We start from the raw sequence: 26,938 nt of genomic DNA, 5'->3' as shown, positions 1-26,938 counted from the left end.
GAGAAAGCCCCCCTCTAACCTTTGATAGTAAGCTTTTCTGTAGTCTGCCTGTTGATGTATTTTCCGTTTGAACTGTGCACAACATGAAGAGACGGAACACTGGCGGCTTGTCACAATGCCCCCCGATGACATCACAATAGCGCTGCTGCCTAGAAAACAAGCTGCGCAGAAGAAGTTGTTCTTTGGGTGGGAGGGTGGGCTAGTGGAAGGAGGGGGCAATCTCTTTTTTTCCCGGGTGGTAGGGGGATGACAGGAGAAGGGAAGCGGGTGGTGAGAAAGGTACAGAGGGCAGGGTTTGGGGGCTGGGAAGGAAAGGGAAAAGATTAGGGTTTGGGGATGATGAAAGGGCTTTCTACGGGTAAGGATGGCAAAGGGTGGCAGTGACGGAAAGTCAGGCAACCTGTCCTGTCCGTCTTTTTGTATCGTGAATTGGAAAGACTGCAAGGGGGAGGGGAGTTGCTTGCGCCCTAAAGGAGGAGTTATTCAGATTCATTGCAGTGGGCGGCGGCTGCAAAACGCACCATTCTTCTTGTTTTGGCTCTGCAAAGCAGCCTTTTCAAGGGTTGGCTTGGGTGACAAAATGTCTTGTGTAGGCGTGGGTTTGTCTCCCTCTCGCTCTCTCTCCCTAAGATGTGTCCGGCATAGGCCAGGGTGCCACTCGAGGCCCAAACCAATTCTGGTTATCGCTTCTCGGCCTTTTGGCTAAGATCAAGTGTAGTATCTGTTCTTATCAGTTTAATATCTGATACGTCCCCTATCTGGGGACCATATATTAAATGGATTTTTAGAACAGGGAGATGGAAAAAGAGCTTGCTCTGTCCACTCCACGCATTGACCTGGTATTGCAGTACCTCCAGGAACGGTGCACCCCTTCTTAACCCAGTTTCCAAAAGCAGAACTCAATTCACCTGATTCATATTAGCCCGATTTAATGAATTGGAAGAAAGCATACGTCTTCATATGCACCTCAATTTGGCCCATTCACTTTTCACACTTCCTCCTTTTGTTTTTTATCTTTCACACTTTTGACTTTCTTTATTCATCCAAATAGCAAACTCATCACCACTCAACCTGACCAACTCGGCTATGTCCCCGTGCTGCAGTTCTCTGTCTTATCTAGATCATTTGCAATTGAATGGAATAGATCCCTTTTGGACAAAGTGGATTCACCTGCTGCTGCAGTGACCACAGGTGTGATAACATCTAGAATTGGCATCTGGTGCGATCTCTCCGCTTCCACTCCAAAGAAAGTTACCTGTTTATTCCTATCATGCATTGGTTTTTGGGGTTTTCTTTGAGTAATGATGATCTCTTTAGTAGTCTGTTGGCGCCCTCTCCTGGAGGAATAGTTTGCTTGCTCTTGGACATTCTAAAAGAGAGGTCATGATAGACATTGAGCTTCTGAGCTCAATTGGGGACAGTCATGGGTGATGAATGTTTGCAACCTACTGCGAAGCCTCATACCGCAATATAAGGAACGTCAAATACTAAGAAAGGGCGGCCTATGAAAGAATTACTACTTTCAATAAGTACACTTAAACGGCTAATTGGGAATAGAAAAACTGTAAAAAGCCCTCTGAGAAAGCCCCCCTCTAACCTTTGATAGTAAGCTTTTCTGTAGTCTGCCTGTTGATGTATTTTCCGTTTGAACTGTGCACAACATGAAGAGACGGAACACTGGCGGCTTGTCACAATGCCCCCCGATGACATCACAATAGCGCTGCTGCCTAGAAAACAAGCTGCGCAGAAGAAGTTGTTCTTTGGGTGGGAGGGTGGGCTAGTGGAAGGAGGGGGCAATCTCTTTTTTTCCCGGGTGGTAGGGGGATGACAGGAGAAGGGAAGCGGGTGGTGAGAAAGGTACAGAGGGCAGGGTTTGGGGGCTGGGAAGGAAAGGGAAAAGATTAGGGTTTGGGGATGATGAAAGGGCTTTCTACGGGTAAGGATGGCAAAGGGTGGCAGTGACGGAAAGTCAGGCAACCTGTCCTGTCCGTCTTTTTGTATCGTGAATTGGAAAGACTGCAAGGGGGAGGGGAGTTGCTTGCGCCCTAAAGGAGGAGTTATTCAGATTCATTGCAGTGGGCGGCGGCTGCAAAACGCACCATTCTTCTTGTTTTGGCTCTGCAAAGCAGCCTTTTCAAGGGTTGGCTTGGGTGACAAAATGTCTTGTGTAGGCGTGGGTTTGTCTCCCTCTCGCTCTCTCTCCCTAAGATGTGTCCGGCATAGGCCAGGGTGCCACTCGAGGCCCAAACCAATTCTGGTTATCGCTTCTCGGCCTTTTGGCTAAGATCAAGTGTAGTATCTGTTCTTATCAGTTTAATATCTGATACGTCCCCTATCTGGGGACCATATATTAAATGGATTTTTAGAACAGGGAGATGGAAAAAGAGCTTGCTCTGTCCACTCCACGCATTGACCTGGTATTGCAGTACCTCCAGGAACGGTGCACCCCTTCTTAACCCAGTTTCCAAAAGCAGAACTCAATTCACCTGATTCATATTAGCCCGATTTAATGAATTGGAAGAAAGCATACGTCTTCATATGCACCTCAATTTGGCCCATTCACTTTTCACACTTCCTCCTTTTGTTTTTTATCTTTCACACTTTTGACTTTCTTTATTCATCCAAATAGCAAACTCATCACCACTCAACCTGACCAACTCGGCTATGTCCCCGTGCTGCAGTTCTCTGTCTTATCTAGATCATTTGCAATTGAATGGAATAGATCCCTTTTGGACAAAGTGGATTCACCTGCTGCTGCAGTGACCACAGGTGTGATAACATCTAGAATTGGCATCTGGTGCGATCTCTCCGCTTCCACTCCAAAGAAAGTTACCTGTTTATTCCTATCATGCATTGGTTTTTGGGGTTTTCTTTGAGTAATGATGATCTCTTTAGTAGTCTGTTGGCGCCCTCTCCTGGAGGAATAGTTTGCTTGCTCTTGGACATTCTAAAAGAGAGGTCATGATAGACATTGAGCTTCTGAGCTCAATTGGGGACAGTCATGGGTGATGAATGTTTGCAACCTACTGCGAAGCCTCATACCGCAATATAAGGAACGTCAAATACTAAGAAAGGGCGGCCTATGAAAGAATTACTACTTTCAATAAGTACACTTAAACGGCTAATTGGGAATAGAAAAACTGTAAAAAGCCCTCTGAGAAAGCCCCCCTCTAACCTTTGATAGTAAGCTTTTCTGTAGTCTGCCTGTTGATGTATTTTCCGTTTGAACTGTGCACAACATGAAGAGACGGAACACTGGCGGCTTGTCACAATGCCCCCCGATGACATCACAATAGCGCTGCTGCCTAGAAAACAAGCTGCGCAGAAGAAGTTGTTCTTTGGGTGGGAGGGTGGGCTAGTGGAAGGAGGGGGCAATCTCTTTTTTTCCCGGGTGGTAGGGGGATGACAGGAGAAGGGAAGCGGGTGGTGAGAAAGGTACAGAGGGCAGGGTTTGGGGGCTGGGAAGGAAAGGGAAAAGATTAGGGTTTGGGGATGATGAAAGGGCTTTCTACGGGTAAGGATGGCAAAGGGTGGCAGTGACGGAAAGTCAGGCAACCTGTCCTGTCCGTCTTTTTGTATCGTGAATTGGAAAGACTGCAAGGGGGAGGGGAGTTGCTTGCGCCCTAAAGGAGGAGTTATTCAGATTCATTGCAGTGGGCGGCGGCTGCAAAACGCACCATTCTTCTTGTTTTGGCTCTGCAAAGCAGCCTTTTCAAGGGTTGGCTTGGGTGACAAAATGTCTTGTGTAGGCGTGGGTTTGTCTCCCTCTCGCTCTCTCTCCCTAAGATGTGTCCGGCATAGGCCAGGGTGCCACTCGAGGCCCAAACCAATTCTGGTTATCGCTTCTCGGCCTTTTGGCTAAGATCAAGTGTAGTATCTGTTCTTATCAGAACAAACTGAGCTAGCTACACTTGACGAGATACGATCAGGGAGACGAGCTCCAAAGCCCAGCCGAGACCGGAAGAGGGAGATCGGACGGAAGAAGAGCTTGGCAGAAAGAAGCAAGAAGACGAAGGCTCGGAGAAGACTTGGGGAGACCAGAGGAACTTCGAGGAGGAACACAGCGGGAGAAGACACCCGGAGAAGAATCCAAGATCCAGCTCCGGGAACTCAAGCAGGAACCAGCCATGGCAAGCAAGCCAGAGAAGGCAGCCAAGAAGGCTCAGGACCCAGGGACCTCCAGGAAGGCTCATCCAGAGGCTTCTTCGGCCCAAGAGGCCCCTACCTCCGACGCCAGCCAGCCGGAGGGAGCCCGGACGCCGCCTGAAAAGGCTCCAACCCTGGAGCCTTGGATGCGGCAGACGGTCGCCCTGAAGCTAAAGGCGGTGGATGGTAGGTTGCCGGACATGTCCAGCGACGTGTTCTGCAAGAAGATGATTCTGGATCAGGGCTTCTCCAGGGCGGAAACCCTGAGTGTCCAGACCTTCATGACTGGCATTTTTCTGGTAACCTTTGCCACGGTGAATGCCTGCAGGAGATACTGGGAGGCGATGAACGCAGCGATGCCGGACTCCCCTTTTCATTCTTTTTTAGGATCCTGTCCTATACAGAGGGATGAGAAGAGGATCACGGTCTCCATGCGGAACCCGCACACCCCAGGAAGAGACATCTCCACGTTCCTGGGACGTCTCTGCACAGTGGTGAGGGAGCCATCCCACATCCTTAACGGCAACGGATTCTGGACGGGTAAGTGGTCAGTAACCGTTCGACTCTACAGGGAACCAGCATCCGAGGATGGTCTCCAGCACCTGCCCCCGACATTCTCTCTGGGAAACTCCTTTGGTCTCATCTACTACCCGGACATGCCACACAACTGCAGGAAATGTGGCGGGAAAGGGCATTCGATGAAGACCTGCAAGGAGGACGCCTGCAGGGTTTGCCGGGTGACAGGACACAGCTCCAAGGACTGCCCAAAGAAGAAGACTTGCAACCTATGTGGACAGGCGGACCACCTTTACAAGGACTGCCCACAGCGGGAGAAATCCTGGGCAAGGGTTGCCGCGGCGACCCAGTATCGGGTAGTCACAGCTTCGTCGACCAAGGCAGCTACGACCAAGGCCACAGAGGCCAAGGACAAGGCGGCCAAGAACCCGGCGACCGTGGCTCCAGCCGATGCCCCAGCAGCCACGGAGTCCAGGGAAAAGAAGGGTAAGAAAACTGTTGCCCCCTCCCTGGTCCCCCCCCCTGTCACCCCTGTCCAAACCCCTCCCCCCCCGGCCAACCCTACTGAGGATTCCACTACCTCCACCTCATTTCCCTACTCCTCAGTTGGTCTCCTCACCCCCCCCCCAAAGCCCACTCTCCCTCCCCAGACCATGAGAGCAGAGGGCCTCAGCACTCTTGCACTTTTCACCGAGGAGGATTTTCCAGCTCTTGTCTCCTCAGGTACAGGCCAAAGGAAAAGGAAGGTGGAAGATAGTCCTGTCGCAGAACCTTCCAAGCTGTTCATTGTGGACCCCAATCCACCCCAGGAAGAGGAGGATGGCCTCCTCCCAGAACCGGACGTGTTGGAGCAGATGGTGGAGTCCCTTGTGGCCGAAGAAGAAATGGAGGAGTCGGAAGCCACTGAGGCACCATCCCTGCTCGAGCAGCTAGAAGAAGAGGGTCTGCTGGAGATACCCTTACCAGCAGGTGCCAAAGAGGAAGAACCGCCCGACCGGAGTGGTAACTAAGGCACACCGCCTGCTCTAACTTTCTCTTTCCTCCAATGACTGCTAACATTAACATCTTTTCCATTAATGTTAGGAGCATCAGAGACAAGTTCCGACGTCAGACAATTTTTGCGTTCCTTAACACTCAGTCTAGTGATGTATTTTTCCTGCAGGAATGCTCCCTTCCCTCCTCTAGGTCCTTCAACCATCTGGCCAGGGAGTGGACCCATGGCCCATCCTACTGGTCTGGCGGGGGCGACTGTAGGTCCGCGGGGGTCGCCGTGCTGATCAGGGGAAGCGCCTTCACATTGGACTCTGTTCAGGAAATCGTCTGCGGCAGGTTACTGCTCGTGGATGGCACCTGGGCGGGAGAACCTGTCAGGTTCATCAATGTGTATGCTTCTCCTGTGAAGAGCGATCGACTGGAGCTCCTCCAAGCCCTGCGCCCTCAGCTCGCTACCGCCAGGACGGTAGTGATGGCCGGGGATTTCAACTGCCCAATTGAGGAGGATGGACGCAGTTCTGGAACGGCTGCCAAGTTGGACGTCACATCCAAACTGCTCATTGAGATGGTGACCGAAGCCTCTCTTGTGGACGTTGTTGGCTCCATCGGACACGGATCCGTGAACTATTCATGGTGCCGATCCGATGGCTCGCTGCGTTCCAGGATTGACTTTGTGTTTACCTCTCGGGCGGTTGGGCGGAGTGGGCACTCGATGGTCCCCTGCTTCTTCTCTGACCACAGAGCCATTCACTTTCAAGGTGTGCTGGGCCATGGCTTCCCCATTGGCCCGGGCTCCTGGAAGCTGAACTGCTCTCTGCTGGAAAAGGGTGAGATTCTGGAGGAGCTTAGAGCTGCCTACTCCACGTGGCGGGCCTACAAGGCGGGCTTCCAGTCTGTTTCTGACTGGTGGGAATACGTTAAACTCGAGTTCCGTTTCTTCTTTCAGGCAAAGAGTCAACAACAGGCGTGTCTGAAGAGGAGGGACTTCAGGAGACTCCAGCGTGAGCTGCGTTCCCTGCAGGACCTTCTTCGATGCGGCTGGGACGTGAGAGAGGAGCTGGAGGAGACTAAGAGGAGCCTGAAAAGGCACTTCGAGGAGGAGTCCGAGCGAATTGTCTTCCGTTCCAAAGTGGAGAACCTGGAGAAGGGTGAGAAATGTAACTCGTTCTTTTTCAGGAAACTCCACGCCGGTCACACGCCCATGAATGAACTACGAGACGAGAGTGGAAGCATACGACGCGGGAAAGAGAATGTGATGAAGGTCGTCAGCGACTTCTACAGCGAACTCTACGCCCGCAAGACTACTGACCCCGAGGCCGCCGATAAGTTCCTGTCAGGTATCACTAACCATCTTGACCCTGCAGACGCGGCGGCCATGGACGTTCCTCTGACGGTGGACGAGCTGCTCTCGGCCGCCAAATCCTTTAGTTCTGGCAGGACACCGGGCAGTGACGGCCTCCCAGCAGAGCTCTATGTAGCGCTGGGAGACCTAATCTGTCCGGACCTGTTAGGGCTGTATGAGGAGATGGTGGTGGAGGGCAGAATGCCTCCATCTCTGAGGGAAGGAATGGTCACGATCCTGTACAAGCGTAAAGGAGAGAGGTGCGACCTGAAGAATTGGCGTCCCATCACCCTTCTGAATGTCGACTACAAGATCCTGGCCAAGACGATGGCAACGAGACTGAAGACGGTTATCGGACGGATCATCCACCCGGATCAGACTTGCGGCATCCCCGGACGTCGCATCGCAGACAGCCTGGCTCTCATGCGGGACACGGTCGAGTACATCAAAGCCCGCCGGGTGCACGCAGCCCTGATCTCGTTGGATCAGGAAAAGGCCTTCGACCGTGTTTCCCATGAGTTCCTGGGCAAAGCTCTGCACAGGTTAGGTTTGGGTAACATGTTTTGTTTGTATGTCCAACTAATGTATTTTGATATTCACAGCTCGGTGTTGGTAAACGGCTGGAAGACTGACCCCTTCCCGGTCCTCTCAGGGGTCAGACAAGGCTGTCCTCTGTCACCTCTTCTTTTTGTTTGTGTTATAGAACTCTTTGCAGAGGCTATCCGGCGGAATGGAGAGATCAGAGGGATCACCGCACCAGGACCAGAACGCTTCGAGGTCAAGTGCTCGCTCTACATGGACGACGTGACCGTCTTCTGCGCGGACCGGCGCTCAGTCGACACCCTCGTCCAGACCTGTGAGACCTTCGGACGGGCTTCGGGAGCCAAAGTCAACTGCGGGAAGTCGGAAGCCATGCTCTTCGGGGACTGGCAGCCGGCCTCTTCCGCCCCCTTCCCTTTCAGCATCCAGCCGGATTTCATCAAGGTTCTTGGAGTCTGGTTCGGGAAGGAAGGAGCAGCCCTCAAGTCCTGGGAGGAACGCTTGACCAAGATCACCCAACGGATCGGTCTGTGGAGCCTCAGACGCCTCACCTGTGAGGGCAAAGCACTGGTCCTGCGTAACGAGGTACTGCCCGTGCTGCAGTACACGGCCCAGGCCTGGCCCCCCCTTGCCACCGTGTGCAGGGCCATTACCAGGACGGTGTTTCGTTTTGTCTGGGGATCCAAGATGGACAGAGTAAAGCGGAGCATCATGTACAAGGATCCTCGCAAGGGTGGGAAGGGCGTACCCGATATCCCCACCCTCCTGCGATCCTCCTTCGTATGTGACTGCGTTCGCCGAACTCTGCGAGTCAAGAGAGGTTCCGCGGGTGGGTCCATGTCTCGCTTCTTCCTGCTCCCCCTTTGGAGACGGTTAGGCTGGGACAAGTGGGACAGCTCCTTCCCCTACAACTGGACGGCGCCATGGTTCTACGGAGACGTGGTTCGGTTTGTGAGGGAACACCAACTGGAGGGACTCAAGCCTGATTTGTGGAAGCCAAAGACTATCCACAAACTCATCAGAGCCAAGGACGAAATGGAGAACATTCCAGGACTTCATCACGACACACTGGAGACTGTTTGGACAAACGTGTCATCGGCTGGATTGACCAACGGGCACAAGGACTTGTCATGGATGGCGATACAGGGCGGACTGCCCGTCCGGTCATTCATGCACGCCCGGAACCTGTGCAAAACCCGGTACTGCCCAAGGTGCCCCTTCGTGGAGGAAACATCGCTGCACGCCTTTTGGGACTGCCGTTTCGCACAGCGCCTGTTGGTTGCCCTGGAGGATGACCTGAGGAACTCCGTCCCCAGAGGGAGCCTATCGTACCATTCCGTACTTTATGGACTCTTCCCTGGGACTCACACCGTTGGAGCCATCCAGGAGGCTTGGCGCCTTATGAACTGCTTTAAGGACGCTATTTGGGTCGCCAGGAACCGGCTCATCTTGAAGAGGGAGAGGATGTCTATCCAGGATTGCCGCAGGCTGATCCACAGCCTGCTCAGAGACTATTCCATCATGGACAGTCCGGACGACAGCGCCGAGGAGGAGGTTTAGACCTCTTCCATGCCCCCTCCCTCCTTTTCCCGTTATGTGCGTCTTTCAATAAAGCTTCGGGCCTGTGATTTCCCCACCCTATCCCCCTTTTCCCCTACCCCCATCCCCCAATCGCCGGTTCGTCGTTATTTATTGTCTAACTTTTTCTTTCAGCTTGAGTGTTATGGATAAGCATAGGAGCGTGATGTATAGTTTAGTGCGTCGTACTCTATGGCTATGTAAGAAGGATTGTATATTTCTGTGTGTACGGGGCTGCGGCACTGTACACGGTTTGTTACCTTTTTGTGAGTAGTGCATGATAATAAAGATGCTGTTAAATCAAAAAATCTGTTCTTATCAGTTTAATATCTGATACGTCCCCTATCTGGGGACCATATATTAAATGGATTTTTAGAACAGGGAGATGGAAAAAGAGCTTGCTCTGTCCACTCCACGCATTGACCTGGTATTGCAGTACCTCCAGGAACGGTGCACCCCTTCTTAACCCAGTTTCCAAAAGCAGAACTCAATTCACCTGATTCATATTAGCCCGATTTAATGAATTGGAAGAAAGCATACGTCTTCATATGCACCTCAATTTGGCCCATTCACTTTTCACACTTCCTCCTTTTGTTTTTTATCTTTCACACTTTTGACTTTCTTTATTCATCCAAATAGCAAACTCATCACCACTCAACCTGACCAACTCGGCTATGTCCCCGTGCTGCAGTTCTCTGTCTTATCTAGATCATTTGCAATTGAATGGAATAGATCCCTTTTGGACAAAGTGGATTCACCTGCTGCTGCAGTGACCACAGGTGTGATAACATCTAGAATTGGCATCTGGTGCGATCTCTCCGCTTCCACTCCAAAGAAAGTTACCTGTTTATTCCTATCATGCATTGGTTTTTGGGGTTTTCTTTGAGTAATGATGATCTCTTTAGTAGTCTGTTGGCGCCCTCTCCTGGAGGAATAGTTTGCTTGCTCTTGGACATTCTAAAAGAGAGGTCATGATAGACATTGAGCTTCTGAGCTCAATTGGGGACAGTCATGGGTGATGAATGTTTGCAACCTACTGCGAAGCCTCATACCGCAATATAAGGAACGTCAAATACTAAGAAAGGGCGGCCTATGAAAGAATTACTACTTTCAATAAGTACACTTAAACGGCTAATTGGGAATAGAAAAACTGTAAAAAGCCCTCTGAGAAAGCCCCCCTCTAACCTTTGATAGTAAGCTTTTCTGTAGTCTGCCTGTTGATGTATTTTCCGTTTGAACTGTGCACAACATGAAGAGACGGAACACTGGCGGCTTGTCACAATGCCCCCCGATGACATCACAATAGCGCTGCTGCCTAGAAAACAAGCTGCGCAGAAGAAGTTGTTCTTTGGGTGGGAGGGTGGGCTAGTGGAAGGAGGGGGCAATCTCTTTTTTTCCCGGGTGGTAGGGGGATGACAGGAGAAGGGAAGCGGGTGGTGAGAAAGGTACAGAGGGCAGGGTTTGGGGGCTGGGAAGGAAAGGGAAAAGATTAGGGTTTGGGGATGATGAAAGGGCTTTCTACGGGTAAGGATGGCAAAGGGTGGCAGTGACGGAAAGTCAGGCAACCTGTCCTGTCCGTCTTTTTGTATCGTGAATTGGAAAGACTGCAAGGGGGAGGGGAGTTGCTTGCGCCCTAAAGGAGGAGTTATTCAGATTCATTGCAGTGGGCGGCGGCTGCAAAACGCACCATTCTTCTTGTTTTGGCTCTGCAAAGCAGCCTTTTCAAGGGTTGGCTTGGGTGACAAAATGTCTTGTGTAGGCGTGGGTTTGTCTCCCTCTCGCTCTCTCTCCCTAAGATGTGTCCGGCATAGGCCAGGGTGCCACTCGAGGCCCAAACCAATTCTGGTTATCGCTTCTCGGCCTTTTGGCTAAGATCAAGTGTAGTATCTGTTCTTATCAGTTTAATATCTGATACGTCCCCTATCTGGGGACCATATATTAAATGGATTTTTAGAACAGGGAGATGGAAAAAGAGCTTGCTCTGTCCACTCCACGCATTGACCTGGTATTGCAGTACCTCCAGGAACGGTGCACCCCTTCTTAACCCAGTTTCCAAAAGCAGAACTCAATTCACCTGATTCATATTAGCCCGATTTAATGAATTGGAAGAAAGCATACGTCTTCATATGCACCTCAATTTGGCCCATTCACTTTTCACACTTCCTCCTTTTGTTTTTTATCTTTCACACTTTTGACTTTCTTTATTCATCCAAATAGCAAACTCATCACCACTCAACCTGACCAACTCGGCTATGTCCCCGTGCTGCAGTTCTCTGTCTTATCTAGATCATTTGCAATTGAATGGAATAGATCCCTTTTGGACAAAGTGGATTCACCTGCTGCTGCAGTGACCACAGGTGTGATAACATCTAGAATTGGCATCTGGTGCGATCTCTCCGCTTCCACTCCAAAGAAAGTTACCTGTTTATTCCTATCATGCATTGGTTTTTGGGGTTTTCTTTGAGTAATGATGATCTCTTTAGTAGTCTGTTGGCGCCCTCTCCTGGAGGAATAGTTTGCTTGCTCTTGGACATTCTAAAAGAGAGGTCATGATAGACATTGAGCTTCTGAGCTCAATTGGGGACAGTCATGGGTGATGAATGTTTGCAACCTACTGCGAAGCCTCATACCGCAATATAAGGAACGTCAAATACTAAGAAAGGGCGGCCTATGAAAGAATTACTACTTTCAATAAGTACACTTAAACGGCTAATTGGGAATAGAAAAACTGTAAAAAGCCCTCTGAGAAAGCCCCCCTCTAACCTTTGATAGTAAGCTTTTCTGTAGTCTGCCTGTTGATGTATTTTCCGTTTGAACTGTGCACAACATGAAGAGACGGAACACTGGCGGCTTGTCACAATGCCCCCCGATGACATCACAATAGCGCTGCTGCCTAGAAAACAAGCTGCGCAGAAGAAGTTGTTCTTTGGGTGGGAGGGTGGGCTAGTGGAAGGAGGGGGCAATCTCTTTTTTTCCCGGGTGGTAGGGGGATGACAGGAGAAGGGAAGCGGGTGGTGAGAAAGGTACAGAGGGCAGGGTTTGGGGGCTGGGAAGGAAAGGGAAAAGATTAGGGTTTGGGGATGATGAAAGGGCTTTCTACGGGTAAGGATGGCAAAGGGTGGCAGTGACGGAAAGTCAGGCAACCTGTCCTGTCCGTCTTTTTGTATCGTGAATTGGAAAGACTGCAAGGGGGAGGGGAGTTGCTTGCGCCCTAAAGGAGGAGTTATTCAGATTCATTGCAGTGGGCGGCGGCTGCAAAACGCACCATTCTTCTTGTTTTGGCTCTGCAAAGCAGCCTTTTCAAGGGTTGGCTTGGGTGACAAAATGTCTTGTGTAGGCGTGGGTTTGTCTCCCTCTCGCTCTCTCTCCCTAAGATGTGTCCGGCATAGGCCAGGGTGCCACTCGAGGCCCAAACCAATTCTGGTTATCGCTTCTCGGCCTTTTGGCTAAGATCAAGTGTAGTATCTGTTCTTATCAGTTTAATATCTGATACGTCCCCTATCTGGGGACCATATATTAAATGGATTTTTAGAACAGGGAGATGGAAAAAGAGCTTGCTCTGTCCACTCCACGCATTGACCTGGTATTGCAGTACCTCCAGGAACGGTGCACCCCTTCTTAACCCAGTTTCCAAAAGCAGAACTCAATTCACCTGATTCATATTAGCCCGATTTAATGAATTGGAAGAAAGCATACGTCTTCATATGCACCTCAATTTGGCCCATTCACTTTTCACACTTCCTCCTTTTGTTTTTTATCTTTCACACTTTTGACTTTCTTTATTCATCCAAATAGCAAACTCATCACCACTCAACCTGACCAACTCGGCTATGTCCCCGTGCTGCAGTTCTCTGTCTTATCTAGATCATTTGCAATTGAATGGAATAGATCCCTTTTGGACAAAGTGGATTCACCTGCTGCTGCAGTGACCACAGGTGTGATAACATCTAGAATTGGCATCTGGTGCGATCTCTCCGCTTCCACTCCAAAGAAAGTTACCTGTTTATTCCTATCATGCATTGGTTTTTGGGGTTTTCTTTGAGTAATGATGATCTCTTTAGTAGTCTGTTGGCGCCCTCTCCTGGAGGAATAGTTTGCTTGCTCTTGGACATTCTAAAAGAGAGGTCATGATAGACATTGAGCTTCTGAGCTCAATTGGGGACAGTCATGGGTGATGAATGTTTGCAACCTACTGCGAAGCCTCATACCGCAATATAAGGAACGTCAAATACTAAGAAAGGGCGGCCTATGAAAGAATTACTACTTTCAATAAGTACACTTAAACGGCTAATTGGGAATAGAAAAACTGTAAAAAGCCCTCTGAGAAAGCCCCCCTCTAACCTTTGATAGTAAGCTTTTCTGTAGTCTGCCTGTTGATGTATTTTCCGTTTGAACTGTGCACAACATGAAGAGACGGAACACTGGCGGCTTGTCACAATGCCCCCCGATGACATCACAATAGCGCTGCTGCCTAGAAAACAAGCTGCGCAGAAGAAGTTGTTCTTTGGGTGGGAGGGTGGGCTAGTGGAAGGAGGGGGCAATCTCTTTTTTTCCCGGGTGGTAGGGGGATGACAGGAGAAGGGAAGCGGGTGGTGAGAAAGGTACAGAGGGCAGGGTTTGGGGGCTGGGAAGGAAAGGGAAAAGATTAGGGTTTGGGGATGATGAAAGGGCTTTCTACGGGTAAGGATGGCAAAGGGTGGCAGTGACGGAAAGTCAGGCAACCTGTCCTGTCCGTCTTTTTGTATCGTGAATTGGAAAGACTGCAAGGGGGAGGGGAGTTGCTTGCGCCCTAAAGGAGGAGTTATTCAGATTCATTGCAGTGGGCGGCGGCTGCAAAACGCACCATTCTTCTTGTTTTGGCTCTGCAAAGCAGCCTTTTCAAGGGTTGGCTTGGGTGACAAAATGTCTTGTGTAGGCGTGGGTTTGTCTCCCTCTCGCTCTCTCTCCCTAAGATGTGTCCGGCATAGGCCAGGGTGCCACTCGAGGCCCAAACCAATTCTGGTTATCGCTTCTCGGCCTTTTGGCTAAGATCAAGTGTAGTATCTGTTCTTATCAGTTTAATATCTGATACGTCCCCTATCTGGGGACCATATATTAAATGGATTTTTAGAACAGGGAGATGGAAAAAGAGCTTGCTCTGTCCACTCCACGCATTGACCTGGTATTGCAGTACCTCCAGGAACGGTGCACCCCTTCTTAACCCAGTTTCCAAAAGCAGAACTCAATTCACCTGATTCATATTAGCCCGATTTAATGAATTGGAAGAAAGCATACGTCTTCATATGCACCTCAATTTGGCCCATTCACTTTTCACACTTCCTCCTTTTGTTTTTTATCTTTCACACTTTTGACTTTCTTTATTCATCCAAATAGCAAACTCATCACCACTCAACCTGACCAACTCGGCTATGTCCCCGTGCTGCAGTTCTCTGTCTTATCTAGATCATTTGCAATTGAATGGAATAGATCCCTTTTGGACAAAGTGGATTCACCTGCTGCTGCAGTGACCACAGGTGTGATAACATCTAGAATTGGCATCTGGTGCGATCTCTCCGCTTCCACTCCAAAGAAAGTTACCTGTTTATTCCTATCATGCATTGGTTTTTGGGGTTTTCTTTGAGTAATGATGATCTCTTTAGTAGTCTGTTGGCGCCCTCTCCTGGAGGAATAGTTTGCTTGCTCTTGGACATTCTAAAAGAGAGGTCATGATAGACATTGAGCTTCTGAGCTCAATTGGGGACAGTCATGGGTGATGAATGTTTGCAACCTACTGCGAAGCCTCATACCGCAATATAAGGAACGTCAAATACTAAGAAAGGGCGGCCTATGAAAGAATTACTACTTTCAATAAGTACACTTAAACGGCTAATTGGGAATAGAAAAACTGTAAAAAGCCCTCTGAGAAAGCCCCCCTCTAACCTTTGATAGTAAGCTTTTCTGTAGTCTGCCTGTTGATGTATTTTCCGTTTGAACTGTGCACAACATGAAGAGACGGAACACTGGCGGCTTGTCACAATGCCCCCCGATGACATCACAATAGCGCTGCTGCCTAGAAAACAAGCTGCGCAGAAGAAGTTGTTCTTTGGGTGGGAGGGTGGGCTAGTGGAAGGAGGGGGCAATCTCTTTTTTTCCCGGGTGGTAGGGGGATGACAGGAGAAGGGAAGCGGGTGGTGAGAAAGGTACAGAGGGCAGGGTTTGGGGGCTGGGAAGGAAAGGGAAAAGATTAGGGTTTGGGGATGATGAAAGGGCTTTCTACGGGTAAGGATGGCAAAGGGTGGCAGTGACGGAAAGTCAGGCAACCTGTCCTGTCCGTCTTTTTGTATCGTGAATTGGAAAGACTGCAAGGGGGAGGGGAGTTGCTTGCGCCCTAAAGGAGGAGTTATTCAGATTCATTGCAGTGGGCGGCGGCTGCAAAACGCACCATTCTTCTTGTTTTGGCTCTGCAAAGCAGCCTTTTCAAGGGTTGGCTTGGGTGACAAAATGTCTTGTGTAGGCGTGGGTTTGTCTCCCTCTCGCTCTCTCTCCCTAAGATGTGTCCGGCATAGGCCAGGGTGCCACTCGAGGCCCAAACCAATTCTGGTTATCGCTTCTCGGCCTTTTGGCTAAGATCAAGTGTAGTATCTGTTCTTATCAGTTTAATATCTGATACGTCCCCTATCTGGGGACCATATATTAAATGGATTTTTAGAACAGGGAGATGGAAAAAGAGCTTGCTCTGTCCACTCCACGCATTGACCTGGTATTGCAGTACCTCCAGGAACGGTGCACCCCTTCTTAACCCAGTTTCCAAAAGCAGAACTCAATTCACCTGATTCATATTAGCCCGATTTAATGAATTGGAAGAAAGCATACGTCTTCATATGCACCTCAATTTGGCCCATTCACTTTTCACACTTCCTCCTTTTGTTTTTTATCTTTCACACTTTTGACTTTCTTTATTCATCCAAATAGCAAACTCATCACCACTCAACCTGACCAACTCGGCTATGTCCCCGTGCTGCAGTTCTCTGTCTTATCTAGATCATTTGCAATTGAATGGAATAGATCCCTTTTGGACAAAGTGGATTCACCTGCTGCTGCAGTGACCACAGGTGTGATAACATCTAGAATTGGCATCTGGTGCGATCTCTCCGCTTCCACTCCAAAGAAAGTTACCTGTTTATTCCTATCATGCATTGGTTTTTGGGGTTTTCTTTGAGTAATGATGATCTCTTTAGTAGTCTGTTGGCGCCCTCTCCTGGAGGAATAGTTTGCTTGCTCTTGGACATTCTAAAAGAGAGGTCATGATAGACATTGAGCTTCTGAGCTCAATTGGGGACAGTCATGGGTGATGAATGTTTGCAACCTACTGCGAAGCCTCATACCGCAATATAAGGAACGTCAAATACTAAGAAAGGGCGGCCTATGAAAGAATTACTACTTTCAATAAGTACACTTAAACGGCTAATTGGGAATAGAAAAACTGTAAAAAGCCCTCTGAGAAAGCCCCCCTCTAACCTTTGATAGTAAGCTTTTCTGTAGTCTGCCTGTTGATGTATTTTCCGTTTGAACTGTGCACAACATGAAGAGACGGAACACTGGCGGCTTGTCACAATGCCCCCCGATGACATCACAATAGCGCTGCTGCCTAGAAAACAAGCTGCGCAGAAGAAGTTGTTCTTTGGGTGGGAGGGTGGGCTAGTGGAAGGAGGGGGCAATCTCTTTTTTTCCCGGGTGGTAGGGGGATGACAGGAGAAGGGAAGCGGGTGGTGAGAAAGGTACAGAGGGCAGGGTTTGGGGGCTGGGAAGGAAAGGGAAAAGATTAGGGTTTGGGGATGATGAAAGGGCTTTCTACGGGTAAGGATGGCAAAGGGTGGCAGTGACGGAAAGTCAGGCAACCTGTCCTGTCCGTCTTTTTGTATCGTGAATTGGAAAGACTGCAAGGGGGAGGGGAGTTGCTTGCGCCCTAAAGGAGGAGTTATTCAGATTCATTGCAGTGGGCGGCGGCTGCAAAACGCACCATTCTTCTTGTTTTGGCTCTGCAAAGCAGCCTTTTCAAGGGTTGGCTTGGGTGACAAAATGTCTTGTGTAGGCGTGGGTTTGTCTCCCTCTCGCTCTCTCTCCCTAAGATGTGTCCGGCATAGGCCAGGGTGCCACTCGAGGCCCAAACCAATTCTGGTTATCGCTTCTCGGCCTTTTGGCTAAGATCAAGTGTAGTATCTGTTCTTATCAGTTTAATATCTGATACGTCCCCTATCTGGGGACCATATATTAAATGGATTTTTAGAACAGGGAGATGGAAAAAGAGCTTGCTCTGTCCACTCCACGCATTGACCTGGTATTGCAGTACCTCCAGGAACGGTGCACCCCTTCTTAACCCAGTTTCCAAAAGCAGAACTCAATTCACCTGATTCATATTAGCCCGATTTAATGAATTGGAAGAAAGCATACGTCTTCATATGCACCTCAATTTGGCCCATTCACTTTTCACACTTCCTCCTTTTGTTTTTTATCTTTCACACTTTTGACTTTCTTTATTCATCCAAATAGCAAACTCATCACCACTCAACCTGACCAACTCGGCTATGTCCCCGTGCTGCAGTTCTCTGTCTTATCTAGATCATTTGCAATTGAATGGAATAGATCCCTTTTGGACAAAGTGGATTCACCTGCTGCTGCAGTGACCACAGGTGTGATAACATCTAGAATTGGCATCTGGTGCGATCTCTCCGCTTCCACTCCAAAGAAAGTTACCTGTTTATTCCTATCATGCATTGGTTTTTGGGGTTTTCTTTGAGTAATGATGATCTCTTTAGTAGTCTGTTGGCGCCCTCTCCTGGAGGAATAGTTTGCTTGCTCTTGGACATTCTAAAAGAGAGGTCATGATAGACATTGAGCTTCTGAGCTCAATTGGGGACAGTCATGGGTGATGAATGTTTGCAACCTACTGCGAAGCCTCATACCGCAATATAAGGAACGTCAAATACTAAGAAAGGGCGGCCTATGAAAGAATTACTACTTTCAATAAGTACACTTAAACGGCTAATTGGGAATAGAAAAACTGTAAAAAGCCCTCTGAGAAAGCCCCCCTCTAACCTTTGATAGTAAGCTTTTCTGTAGTCTGCCTGTTGATGTATTTTCCGTTTGAACTGTGCACAACATGAAGAGACGGAACACTGGCGGCTTGTCACAATGCCCCCCGATGACATCACAATAGCGCTGCTGCCTAGAAAACAAGCTGCGCAGAAGAAGTTGTTCTTTGGGTGGGAGGGTGGGCTAGTGGAAGGAGGGGGCAATCTCTTTTTTTCCCGGGTGGTAGGGGGATGACAGGAGAAGGGAAGCGGGTGGTGAGAAAGGTACAGAGGGCAGGGTTTGGGGGCTGGGAAGGAAAGGGAAAAGATTAGGGTTTGGGGATGATGAAAGGGCTTTCTACGGGTAAGGATGGCAAAGGGTGGCAGTGACGGAAAGTCAGGCAACCTGTCCTGTCCGTCTTTTTGTATCGTGAATTGGAAAGACTGCAAGGGGGAGGGGAGTTGCTTGCGCCCTAAAGGAGGAGTTATTCAGATTCATTGCAGTGGGCGGCGGCTGCAAAACGCACCATTCTTCTTGTTTTGGCTCTGCAAAGCAGCCTTTTCAAGGGTTGGCTTGGGTGACAAAATGTCTTGTGTAGGCGTGGGTTTGTCTCCCTCTCGCTCTCTCTCCCTAAGATGTGTCCGGCATAGGCCAGGGTGCCACTCGAGGCCCAAACCAATTCTGGTTATCGCTTCTCGGCCTTTTGGCTAAGATCAAGTGTAGTATCTGTTCTTATCAGTTTAATATCTGATACGTCCCCTATCTGGGGACCATATATTAAATGGATTTTTAGAACAGGGAGATGGAAAAAGAGCTTGCTCTGTCCACTCCACGCATTGACCTGGTATTGCAGTACCTCCAGGAACGGTGCACCCCTTCTTAACCCAGTTTCCAAAAGCAGAACTCAATTCACCTGATTCATATTAGCCCGATTTAATGAATTGGAAGAAAGCATACGTCTTCATATGCACCTCAATTTGGCCCATTCACTTTTCACACTTCCTCCTTTTGTTTTTTATCTTTCACACTTTTGACTTTCTTTATTCATCCAAATAGCAAACTCATCACCACTCAACCTGACCAACTCGGCTATGTCCCCGTGCTGCAGTTCTCTGTCTTATCTAGATCATTTGCAATTGAATGGAATAGATCCCTTTTGGACAAAGTGGATTCACCTGCTGCTGCAGTGACCACAGGTGTGATAACATCTAGAATTGGCATCTGGTGCGATCTCTCCGCTTCCACTCCAAAGAAAGTTACCTGTTTATTCCTATCATGCATTGGTTTTTGGGGTTTTCTTTGAGTAATGATGATCTCTTTAGTAGTCTGTTGGCGCCCTCTCCTGGAGGAATAGTTTGCTTGCTCTTGGACATTCTAAAAGAGAGGTCATGATAGACATTGAGCTTCTGAGCTCAATTGGGGACAGTCATGGGTGATGAATGTTTGCAACCTACTGCGAAGCCTCATACCGCAATATAAGGAACGTCAAATACTAAGAAAGGGCGGCCTATGAAAGAATTACTACTTTCAATAAGTACACTTAAACGGCTAATTGGGAATAGAAAAACTGTAAAAAGCCCTCTGAGAAAGCCCCCCTCTAACCTTTGATAGTAAGCTTTTCTGTAGTCTGCCTGTTGATGTATTTTCCGTTTGAACTGTGCACAACATGAAGAGACGGAACACTGGCGGCTTGTCACAATGCCCCCCGATGACATCACAATAGCGCTGCTGCCTAGAAAACAAGCTGCGCAGAAGAAGTTGTTCTTTGGGTGGGAGGGTGGGCTAGTGGAAGGAGGGGGCAATCTCTTTTTTTCCCGGGTGGTAGGGGGATGACAGGAGAAGGGAAGCGGGTGGTGAGAAAGGTACAGAGGGCAGGGTTTGGGGGCTGGGAAGGAAAGGGAAAAGATTAGGGTTTGGGGATGATGAAAGGGCTTTCTACGGGTAAGGATGGCAAAGGGTGGCAGTGACGGAAAGTCAGGCAACCTGTCCTGTCCGTCTTTTTGTATCGTGAATTGGAAAGACTGCAAGGGGGAGGGGAGTTGCTTGCGCCCTAAAGGAGGAGTTATTCAGATTCATTGCAGTGGGCGGCGGCTGCAAAACGCACCATTCTTCTTGTTTTGGCTCTGCAAAGCAGCCTTTTCAAGGGTTGGCTTGGGTGACAAAATGTCTTGTGTAGGCGTGGGTTTGTCTCCCTCTCGCTCTCTCTCCCTAAGATGTGTCCGGCATAGGCCAGGGTGCCACTCGAGGCCCAAACCAATTCTGGTTATCGCTTCTCGGCCTTTTGGCTAAGATCAAGTGTAGTATCTGTTCTTATCAGTTTAATATCTGATACGTCCCCTATCTGGGGACCATATATTAAATGGATTTTTAGAACAGGGAGATGGAAAAAGAGCTTGCTCTGTCCACTCCACGCATTGACCTGGTATTGCAGTACCTCCAGGAACGGTGCACCCCTTCTTAACCCAGTTTCCAAAAGCAGAACTCAATTCACCTGATTCATATTAGCCCGATTTAATGAATTGGAAGAAAGCATACGTCTTCATATGCACCTCAATTTGGCCCATTCACTTTTCACACTTCCTCCTTTTGTTTTTTATCTTTCACACTTTTGACTTTCTTTATTCATCCAAATAGCAAACTCATCACCACTCAACCTGACCAACTCGGCTATGTCCCCGTGCTGCAGTTCTCTGTCTTATCTAGATCATTTGCAATTGAATGGAATAGATCCCTTTTGGACAAAGTGGATTCACCTGCTGCTGCAGTGACCACAGGTGTGATAACATCTAGAATTGGCATCTGGTGCGATCTCTCCGCTTCCACTCCAAAGAAAGTTACCTGTTTATTCCTATCATGCATTGGTTTTTGGGGTTTTCTTTGAGTAATGATGATCTCTTTAGTAGTCTGTTGGCGCCCTCTCCTGGAGGAATAGTTTGCTTGCTCTTGGACATTCTAAAAGAGAGGTCATGATAGACATTGAGCTTCTGAGCTCAATTGGGGACAGTCATGGGTGATGAATGTTTGCAACCTACTGCGAAGCCTCATACCGCAATATAAGGAACGTCAAATACTAAGAAAGGGCGGCCTATGAAAGAATTACTACTTTCAATAAGTACACTTAAACGGCTAATTGGGAATAGAAAAACTGTAAAAAGCCCTCTGAGAAAGCCCCCCTCTAACCTTTGATAGTAAGCTTTTCTGTAGTCTGCCTGTTGATGTATTTTCCGTTTGAACTGTGCACAACATGAAGAGACGGAACACTGGCGGCTTGTCACAATGCCCCCCGATGACATCACAATAGCGCTGCTGCCTAGAAAACAAGCTGCGCAGAAGAAGTTGTTCTTTGGGTGGGAGGGTGGGCTAGTGGAAGGAGGGGGCAATTTCTTTTTTTCCCGGGTGGTAGGGGGATGACAGGAGAAGGGAAGCGGGTGGTGAGAAAGGTACAGAGGGCAGGGTTTGGGGGCTGGGAAGGAAAGGGAAAAGATTAGGGTTTGGGGATGATGAAAGGGCTTTCTACGGGTAAGGATGGCAAAGGGTGGCAGTGACGGAAAGTCAGGCAACCTGTCCTGTCCGTCTTTTTGTATCGTGAATTGGAAAGACTGCAAGGGGGAGGGGAGTTGCTTGCGCCCTAAAGGAGGAGTTATTCAGATTCATTGCAGTGGGCGGCGGCTGCAAAACGCACCATTCTTCTTGTTTTGGCTCTGCAAAGCAGCCTTTTCAAGGGTTGGCTTGGGTGACAAAATGTCTTGTGTAGGCGTGGGTTTGTCTCCCTCTCGCTCTCTCTCCCTAAGATGTGTCCGGCATAGGCCAGGGTGCCACTCGAGGCCCAAACCAATTCTGGTTATCGCTTCTCGGCCTTTTGGCTAAGATCAAGTGTAGTATCTGTTCTTATCAGTTTAATATCTGATACGTCCCCTATCTGGGGACCATATATTAAATGGATTTTTAGAACAGGGAGATGGAAAAAGAGCTTGCTCTGTCCACTCCACGCATTGACCTGGTATTGCAGTACCTCCAGGAACGGTGCACCCCTTCTTAACCCAGTTTCCAAAAGCAGAACTCAATTCACCTGATTCATATTAGCCCGATTTAATGAATTGGAAGAAAGCATACGTCTTCATATGCACCTCAATTTGGCCCATTCACTTTTCACACTTCCTCCTTTTGTTTTTTATCTTTCACACTTTTGACTTTCTTTATTCATCCAAATAGCAAACTCATCACCACTCAACCTGACCAACTCGGCTATGTCCCCGTGCTGCAGTTCTCTGTCTTATCTAGATCATTTGCAATTGAATGGAATAGATCCCTTTTGGACAAAGTGGATTCACCTGCTGCTGCAGTGACCACAGGTGTGATAACATCTAGAATTGGCATCTGGTGCGATCTCTCCGCTTCCACTCCAAAGAAAGTTACCTGTTTATTCCTATCATGCATTGGTTTTTGGGGTTTTCTTTGAGTAATGATGATCTCTTTAGTAGTCTGTTGGCGCCCTCTCCTGGAGGAATAGTTTGCTTGCTCTTGGACATTCTAAAAGAGAGGTCATGATAGACATTGAGCTTCTGAGCTCAATTGGGGACAGTCATGGGTGATGAATGTTTGCAACCTACTGCGAAGCCTCATACCGCAATATAAGGAACGTCAAATACTAAGAAAGGGCGGCCTATGAAAGAATTACTACTTTCAATAAGTACACTTAAACGGCTAATTGGGAATAGAAAAACTGTAAAAAGCCCTCTGAGAAAGCCCCCCTCTAACCTTTGATAGTAAGCTTTTCTGTAGTCTGCCTGTTGATGTATTTTCCGTTTGAACTGTGCACAACATGAAGAGACGGAACACTGGCGGCTTGTCACAATGCCCCCCGATGACATCACAATAGCGCTGCTGCCTAGAAAACAAGCTGCGCAGAAGAAGTTGTTCTTTGGGTGGGAGGGTGGGCTAGTGGAAGGAGGGGGCAATCTCTTTTTTTCCCGGGTGGTAGGGGGATGACAGGAGAAGGGAAGCGGGTGGTGAGAAAGGTACAGAGGGCAGGGTTTGGGGGCTGGGAAGGAAAGGGAAAAGATTAGGGTTTGGGGATGATGAAAGGGCTTTCTACGGGTAAGGATGGCAAAGGGTGGCAGTGACGGAAAGTCAGGCAACCTGTCCTGTCCGTCTTTTTGTATCGTGAATTGGAAAGACTGCAAGGGGGAGGGGAGTTGCTTGCGCCCTAAAGGAGGAGTTATTCAGATTCATTGCAGTGGGCGGCGGCTGCAAAACGCACCATTCTTCTTGTTTTGGCTCTGCAAAGCAGCCTTTTCAAGGGTTGGCTTGGGTGACAAAATGTCTTGTGTAGGCGTGGGTTTGTCTCCCTCTCGCTCTCTCTCCCTAAGATGTGTCCGGCATAGGCCAGGGTGCCACTCGAGGCCCAAACCAATTCTGGTTATCGCTTCTCGGCCTTTTGGCTAAGATCAAGTGTAGTATCTGTTCTTATCAGTTTAATATCTGATACGTCCCCTATCTGGGGACCATATATTAAATGGATTTTTAGAACAGGGAGATGGAAAAAGAGCTTGCTCTGTCCACTCCACGCATTGACCTGGTATTGCAGTACCTCCAGGAACGGTGCACCCCTTCTTAACCCAGTTTCCAAAAGCAGAACTCAATTCACCTGATTCATATTAGCCCGATTTAATGAATTGGAAGAAAGCATACGTCTTCATATGCACCTCAATTTGGCCCATTCACTTTTCACACTTCCTCCTTTTGTTTTTTATCTTTCACACTTTTGACTTTCTTTATTCATCCAAATAGCAAACTCATCACCACTCAACCTGACCAACTCGGCTATGTCCCCGTGCTGCAGTTCTCTGTCTTATCTAGATCATTTGCAATTGAATGGAATAGATCCCTTTTGGACAAAGTGGATTCACCTGCTGCTGCAGTGACCACAGGTGTGATAACATCTAGAATTGGCATCTGGTGCGATCTCTCCGCTTCCACTCCAAAGAAAGTTACCTGTTTATTCCTATCATGCATTGGTTTTTGGGGTTTTCTTTGAGTAATGATGATCTCTTTAGTAGTCTGTTGGCGCCCTCTCCTGGAGGAATAGTTTGCTTGCTCTTGGACATTCTAAAAGAGAGGTCATGATAGACATTGAGCTTCTGAGCTCAATTGGGGACAGTCATGGGTGATGAATGTTTGCAACCTACTGCGAAGCCTCATACCGCAATATAAGGAACGTCAAATACTAAGAAAGGGCGGCCTATGAAAGAATTACTACTTTCAATAAGTACACTTAAACGGCTAATTGGGAATAGAAAAACTGTAAAAAGCCCTCTGAGAAAGCCCCCCTCTAACCTTTGATAGTAAGCTTTTCTGTAGTCTGCCTGTTGATGTATTTTCCGTTTGAACTGTGCACAACATGAAGAGACGGAACACTGGCGGCTTGTCACAATGCCCCCCGATGACATCACAATAGCGCTGCTGCCTAGAAAACAAGCTGCGCAGAAGAAGTTGTTCTTTGGGTGGGAGGGTGGGCTAGTGGAAGGAGGGGGCAATCTCTTTTTTTCCCGGGTGGTAGGGGGATGACAGGAGAAGGGAAGCGGGTGGTGAGAAAGGTACAGAGGGCAGGGTTTGGGGGCTGGGAAGGAAAGGGAAAAGATTAGGGTTTGGGGATGATGAAAGGGCTTTCTACGGGTAAGGATGGCAAAGGGTGGCAGTGACGGAAAGTCAGGCAACCTGTCCTGTCCGTCTTTTTGTATCGTGAATTGGAAAGACTGCAAGGGGGAGGGGAGTTGCTTGCGCCCTAAAGGAGGAGTTATTCAGATTCATTGCAGTGGGCGGCGGCTGCAAAACGCACCATTCTTCTTGTTTTGGCTCTGCAAAGCAGCCTTTTCAAGGGTTGGCTTGGGTGACAAAATGTCTTGTGTAGGCGTGGGTTTGTCTCCCTCTCGCTCTCTCTCCCTAAGATGTGTCCGGCATAGGCCAGGGTGCCACTCGAGGCCCAAACCAATTCTGGTTATCGCTTCTCGGCCTTTTGGCTAAGATCAAGTGTAGTATCTGTTCTTATCAGTTTAATATCTGATACGTCCCCTATCTGGGGACCATATATTAAATGGATTTTTAGAACAGGGAGATGGAAAAAGAGCTTGCTCTGTCCACTCCACGCATTGACCTGGTATTGCAGTACCTCCAGGAACGGTGCACCCCTTCTTAACCCAGTTTCCAAAAGCAGAACTCAATTCACCTGATTCATATTAGCCCGATTTAATGAATTGGAAGAAAGCATACGTCTTCATATGCACCTCAATTTGGCCCATTCACTTTTCACACTTCCTCCTTTTGTTTTTTATCTTTCACACTTTTGACTTTCTTTATTCATCCAAATAGCAAACTCATCACCACTCAACCTGACCAACTCGGCTATGTCCCCGTGCTGCAGTTCTCTGTCTTATCTAGATCATTTGCAATTGAATGGAATAGATCCCTTTTGGACAAAGTGGATTCACCTGCTGCTGCAGTGACCACAGGTGTGATAACATCTAGAATTGGCATCTGGTGCGATCTCTCCGCTTCCACTCCAAAGAAAGTTACCTGTTTATTCCTATCATGCATTGGTTTTTGGGGTTTTCTTTGAGTAATGATGATCTCTTTAGTAGTCTGTTGGCGCCCTCTCCTGGAGGAATAGTTTGCTTGCTCTTGGACATTCTAAAAGAGAGGTCATGATAGACATTGAGCTTCTGAGCTCAATTGGGGACAGTCATGGGTGATGAATGTTTGCAACCTACTGCGAAGCCTCATACCGCAATATAAGGAACGTCAAATACTAAGAAAGGGCGGCCTATGAAAGAATTACTACTTTCAATAAGTACACTTAAACGGCTAATTGGGAATAGAAAAACTGTAAAAAGCCCTCTGAGAAAGCCCCCCTCTAACCTTTGATAGTAAGCTTTTCTGTAGTCTGCCTGTTGATGTATTTTCCGTTTGAACTGTGCACAACATGAAGAGACGGAACACTGGCGGCTTGTCACAATGCCCCCCGATGACATCACAATAGCGCTGCTGCCTAGAAAACAAGCTGCGCAGAAGAAGTTGTTCTTTGGGTGGGAGGGTGGGCTAGTGGAAGGAGGGGGCAATCTCTTTTTTTCCCGGGTGGTAGGGGGATGACAGGAGAAGGGAAGCGGGTGGTGAGAAAGGTACAGAGGGCAGGGTTTGGGGGCTGGGAAGGAAAGGGAAAAGATTAGGGTTTGGGGATGATGAAAGGGCTTTCTACGGGTAAGGATGGCAAAGGGTGGCAGTGACGGAAAGTCAGGCAACCTGTCCTGTCCGTCTTTTTGTATCGTGAATTGGAAAGACTGCAAGGGGGAGGGGAGTTGCTTGCGCCCTAAAGGAGGAGTTATTCAGATTCATTGCAGTGGGCGGCGGCTGCAAAACGCACCATTCTTCTTGTTTTGGCTCTGCAAAGCAGCCTTTTCAAGGGTTGGCTTGGGTGACAAAATGTCTTGTGTAGGCGTGGGTTTGTCTCCCTCTCGCTCTCTCTCCCTAAGATGTGTCCGGCATAGGCCAGGGTGCCACTCGAGGCCCAAACCAATTCTGGTTATCGCTTCTCGGCCTTTTGGCTAAGATCAAGTGTAGTATCTGTTCTTATCAGTTTAATATCTGATACGTCCCCTATCTGGGGACCATATATTAAATGGATTTTTAGAACAGGGAGATGGAAAAAGAGCTTGCTCTGTCCACTCCACGCATTGACCTGGTATTGCAGTACCTCCAGGAACGGTGCACCCCTTCTTA

At 48.5% G+C, this 26,938-nt stretch overlaps 13 non-coding genes and 2 pseudogenes across 13 annotated transcripts; all 15 read left to right on the top strand.

Annotated features, from left to right (window-relative positions):
- Positions 1 to 682: 682 nt before the first annotated feature.
- Positions 683 to 873, top strand: LOC142284524 (U2 spliceosomal RNA). The gene has a single exon (XR_012746023.1). It is a non-coding gene; the product is annotated as a U2 spliceosomal RNA (small nuclear RNA).
- A 1,387-nt stretch (positions 874 to 2,260) lies between these two features.
- On the top strand, positions 2,261 to 2,451 carry LOC142284523 (U2 spliceosomal RNA). Its single transcript, XR_012746022.1, has one exon. It is a non-coding gene; the product is annotated as a U2 spliceosomal RNA (small nuclear RNA).
- A 1,387-nt stretch (positions 2,452 to 3,838) lies between these two features.
- LOC142284488 (U2 spliceosomal RNA) lies at positions 3,839 to 3,943 on the top strand (annotated as a pseudogene).
- Positions 3,944 to 9,371: 5,428 nt separating this feature from the next.
- LOC142284481 (U2 spliceosomal RNA) lies at positions 9,372 to 9,576 on the top strand (annotated as a pseudogene).
- Positions 9,577 to 10,963: 1,387 nt separating this feature from the next.
- LOC142284522 (U2 spliceosomal RNA) lies at positions 10,964 to 11,154 on the top strand. The gene has a single exon (XR_012746021.1). It is a non-coding gene; the product is annotated as a U2 spliceosomal RNA (small nuclear RNA).
- Positions 11,155 to 12,541: 1,387 nt separating this feature from the next.
- Positions 12,542 to 12,732, top strand: LOC142284521 (U2 spliceosomal RNA). Its single transcript, XR_012746020.1, has one exon. It is a non-coding gene; the product is annotated as a U2 spliceosomal RNA (small nuclear RNA).
- A 1,387-nt stretch (positions 12,733 to 14,119) lies between these two features.
- LOC142284520 (U2 spliceosomal RNA) lies at positions 14,120 to 14,310 on the top strand. Its single transcript, XR_012746019.1, has one exon. It is a non-coding gene; the product is annotated as a U2 spliceosomal RNA (small nuclear RNA).
- Positions 14,311 to 15,697: 1,387 nt separating this feature from the next.
- On the top strand, positions 15,698 to 15,888 carry LOC142284517 (U2 spliceosomal RNA). The gene has a single exon (XR_012746017.1). It is a non-coding gene; the product is annotated as a U2 spliceosomal RNA (small nuclear RNA).
- Positions 15,889 to 17,275: 1,387 nt separating this feature from the next.
- Positions 17,276 to 17,466, top strand: LOC142284516 (U2 spliceosomal RNA). Its single transcript, XR_012746016.1, has one exon. It is a non-coding gene; the product is annotated as a U2 spliceosomal RNA (small nuclear RNA).
- Positions 17,467 to 18,853: 1,387 nt separating this feature from the next.
- LOC142284515 (U2 spliceosomal RNA) lies at positions 18,854 to 19,044 on the top strand. The gene has a single exon (XR_012746015.1). It is a non-coding gene; the product is annotated as a U2 spliceosomal RNA (small nuclear RNA).
- Positions 19,045 to 20,431: 1,387 nt separating this feature from the next.
- On the top strand, positions 20,432 to 20,622 carry LOC142284514 (U2 spliceosomal RNA). Its single transcript, XR_012746014.1, has one exon. It is a non-coding gene; the product is annotated as a U2 spliceosomal RNA (small nuclear RNA).
- A 1,387-nt stretch (positions 20,623 to 22,009) lies between these two features.
- Positions 22,010 to 22,200, top strand: LOC142284513 (U2 spliceosomal RNA). The gene has a single exon (XR_012746013.1). It is a non-coding gene; the product is annotated as a U2 spliceosomal RNA (small nuclear RNA).
- A 1,387-nt stretch (positions 22,201 to 23,587) lies between these two features.
- On the top strand, positions 23,588 to 23,778 carry LOC142284512 (U2 spliceosomal RNA). The gene has a single exon (XR_012746011.1). It is a non-coding gene; the product is annotated as a U2 spliceosomal RNA (small nuclear RNA).
- Positions 23,779 to 25,165: 1,387 nt separating this feature from the next.
- Positions 25,166 to 25,356, top strand: LOC142284511 (U2 spliceosomal RNA). Its single transcript, XR_012746010.1, has one exon. It is a non-coding gene; the product is annotated as a U2 spliceosomal RNA (small nuclear RNA).
- Positions 25,357 to 26,743: 1,387 nt separating this feature from the next.
- Positions 26,744 to 26,934, top strand: LOC142284510 (U2 spliceosomal RNA). Its single transcript, XR_012746009.1, has one exon. It is a non-coding gene; the product is annotated as a U2 spliceosomal RNA (small nuclear RNA).
- The last annotated feature ends 4 nt before the right edge of the window (positions 26,935 to 26,938 follow it).

The sequence above is a fragment of the Anomaloglossus baeobatrachus genome, unplaced genomic scaffold (assembly GCF_048569485.1).
Source record: "Anomaloglossus baeobatrachus isolate aAnoBae1 unplaced genomic scaffold, aAnoBae1.hap1 Scaffold_571, whole genome shotgun sequence".
In the NCBI taxonomy this organism is placed as follows: domain Eukaryota; kingdom Metazoa; phylum Chordata; class Amphibia; order Anura; family Aromobatidae; genus Anomaloglossus; species Anomaloglossus baeobatrachus.
This window is presented reverse-complemented; position numbering and strand designations above follow the sequence as displayed.